A 3358-nucleotide genomic window follows, 5' to 3' on the forward strand; every position below is an offset into this window, starting at 1 on the left:
TCCTACTTTATTACAAAGATTATGGGACTTTGGACTAGTGCAATTTTAGTATTTGCAGGTCATTTTATACTATGTATCATGTTCATATTTGTTCCCCTATTTCTTCAGCGAATGAAATTTAACCTCTTCTCTTTCAAATGTGCCATTAGTAAAAAAGATCTACCCTCCCTACAGACGGTGGGACTAGAGATGACGGAGGAGGATGATAAATATGGTAAGCTATCGTAGAAGCTCGTAATGGGGCCAGAGACGAGGGAGGAGGCTGATGAATATGGTAAGCTCTGATGGAACCTCGTAACAAAATTAAAAAACAGTAGTTGCTGGAGGGGCCATCTATAATAGAAAGAAGCCAGTGACCGTTAACCCTTGCATAGGATTTGAGAAAACCTAAAGAGAGCAGAATTATAAACCGTCTTAGGATTGGAAATCTGCCCATAAAGGGGATTTATGAATCCACGAGTCCAAAGGGAATTGAAAGTAAGTCAGCAAGAGAGCTAATAAGAGGGCAAAGAAATATGAGAATAAAGGAGAAGAAACACTGGCATGAGCAAAGCACTCAAAGATCTTTGCTCTCAAAGATTTTACAACAAATCAGTTTGAAATGTCTCAAGATAATGGAATGCTCACAGAAAAACAAGCAAATGAATGGATTTATTGGCCCTAAATTAGGTTAAACCCACACTTGGGAGAGGGGAAAGGAGAAGATTAGCTCTTATGTCAGTGGAATGCTAACAGAAAAACAGGCAGATGAATGGATTTATTGGTCATTAATTAATTAAACCCTCTTGGGAGAGGGGGAAGGAGAAGACTAAATCTATGTCGATGGTAGAAAATTTCAGTTCACGGCTTAGTAGAATTAAAAGCAATAGTATAAAGTAATGGCACCGCAGCACAGTTTCTGCCAAACAATAGTCCCCTGAATTGAGAAATAATCATTTAGTGATTGGAGAAAGGGCAATAATTAAATTATAAAAATGATAATCATTATTAATCATGGAGGATGATTGCAGCGGAGGGGAGTTAAAACACCAGAACCACAAACCAAAAAGATCAGACAGTGAAGCTCTACAAACTTTCTCCAGAAGCTCTTTAGCTGATAAAATCCGATGATTCTTAGCAACAGAAAGAATTTGAAAACAGGGAAATGATTCTTATTAATAATAGACATTTACTTTAATTATGGTATTTACATAATAATGATTTAACTAAAATACTATTTAGAATATTAGAATTATAATTTTAAGTAAATATAGATTATTAATATACATAAATTATTGTATGAACTTATTTTCGAATGGGCCATTACAATTAAATAATTAATTAAAAATAATGATCTAGTTTACCCTGGACCCTTAAAATTTAAATAATTATTATTGAATAGATACACAATTACCTATTATAACTATATTATAATAGTAATTTAATACTATTTATGGTATTTAAATAATTTGGGAATAATAATTAATATAGGAAGTATATTATAATAGTAATTTAATACTATTTATGGTATTTAAATAATTTGGAAATAATAATAAATATAGGAAGTTATAGTTTATTAAGACCATTATTTTTAGTTTACCCTATTTAGTTTACCATAACTTATATCTAGTTTACCTCTGGACCCGCGGATTTAAACATTTATTCTTAAATAAATACAAAGTTACCTATTGTAACTAAATTCTAAGAATAATAGTAATTCAATATTATTTATTTGTATTTAAATAAAATTTGGGGATAATTATTAATATAGGTTATTCAAGAAATTATATTTAAACAATAAATTTATTATAATGTATTATATGCTTCTATTAACAATAGAAATTAAGGGTTTGACTTTGATCCTCAGGTCAAAATTAGCCGTTGCAATATAACCGTTGGAGTCTCTGCACACTCTATTTAATCAAGCTAAACCTGATTAGTTCTTCAACTTGTCCTGACGATGAACCACACTGGTTGGTTCGAAACGCGTCGACAAAAGATTGGTTATGTGATTTTGCCGAAGATTATCTATACAATGTTATGGATCACAGAAGTCTAAATTCCTTAATAATTTCCCTGCACGGAGAAGCGACTACAGAATTGTCACAGCATATTAAAATTGTTGCCCTGAATTCAAATAGAATTCATAAGCATGGTATAGACTGTTTTGAGGGGTAGCCACAGCTTCTATCCCCAGACTACTGATAGAAAACCAGAATAACAGAGCACGACAAGGAAACAACTTATATTGTAGCCTAGTTACATTTTCAAGGTACTGTTACAAAATAGATAGATGCTTTGAGTCTGCTTCACATGTACATTTTACCCCTCCATGGAATGTTCTTTTTGCTGCTTAGAGATGGAAACTTCAACTTTCATCTTCTCTGCCTTTGCTGGCAATGTAAGCCCAGGCTCTTCTTGCATAGCAAGCGGAGCTTTGACCAAATGAATACCCTGCTCCAATTCTCTAGCATCCTCTTTAATTTGTTTAGCTTTATTGCCCTTCATCCTATAACCAAGAAAAAGAAAAGCAACACATCATTTTGAAACGATCAGAAGAAGAAAAAAATAAAAGCATGCCCAACATTCTAGTTGACTCATTTAATATTGCAGCTAATGTCAAACATTCGATCATGTTTTTGAGTTTATTTCTATCCACCCTAGCTTAGATATAGCCACAAGTAGACTGATATTAAGAAATATTAGAACCAAGGACATCACAGAAGAGCACCACAGGCATAGTTAGAGATGGGAAAAAGTATCACCCAAAAGAAGGTAAGATTTGAGAATGGACCAATGGTATATACCAGTTCTAATGTATTTGGACACAGAAATTATAAGCAAAACAATCAGACATAACCAAATAGCTAATTTCAGTTATTAACCTTTAACTCCTCTATAAGGGAAGTTATTGAGAAGAGACAAACCTGTTCTCCCATAATTTGGCCTCCCTGCTAATACGAACTTCCTCAATCTTCTTGATGGCCTTCAAGGTATTTTGAACAACATTTCTATCATATCTCTCAGGCCTGTTTCTTCTTCTCTCAAACTCAAACGTTGTGTCATGTTTGTTTCAAAACAACACCATTAATTGAAAATTTCCCATGTCCAATCATCTCATCAAACTAGCTCCATCCATATCCAAATATGGTCTTGAGCATTTGGTATGGCCTGACAAATGAAATGGTTTTACTTTTGTTCTTCAAAATTGATAAGAAAACTACTATTGTCACAAAATTGACCAATCTCAAACTTTATTGTCTAGTAGTTATCTTAGTCCAAAGAGGCCAACCACTGATGAACTAGTGATCTGTTTTACAATTTAGGATGAGAATTGTGGCACAACATGGGAAAACTTGTCAAATGCTCAAAAGAAACC

The 3358-nt window shown here is 33.3% G+C and overlaps 1 pseudogene across 1 annotated transcript; it reads right to left on the bottom strand.

Annotated features, from left to right (window-relative positions):
• Positions 1-2160: 2160 nt before the first annotated feature.
• LOC149250559 (putative ribosome biogenesis protein RLP24 pseudogene) lies at positions 2161-3046 on the bottom strand (annotated as a pseudogene). The gene is made up of 2 exons (XR_016266490.1): positions 2907-3046; positions 2161-2488 (listed from the first exon to the last, which is right to left on the bottom strand). The product of XR_016266490.1 is annotated as a putative ribosome biogenesis protein RLP24 pseudogene (transcript).
• Positions 3047-3358: the final 312 nt, after the last annotated feature.

This window comes from Pinus tabuliformis, chromosome 7 (assembly GCF_031772625.1).
Source record: "Pinus tabuliformis cultivar Carrire ecotype Pingquan chromosome 7, CPIR1, whole genome shotgun sequence".
Classification (NCBI taxonomy): domain Eukaryota; kingdom Viridiplantae; phylum Streptophyta; class Pinopsida; order Pinales; family Pinaceae; genus Pinus; species Pinus tabuliformis.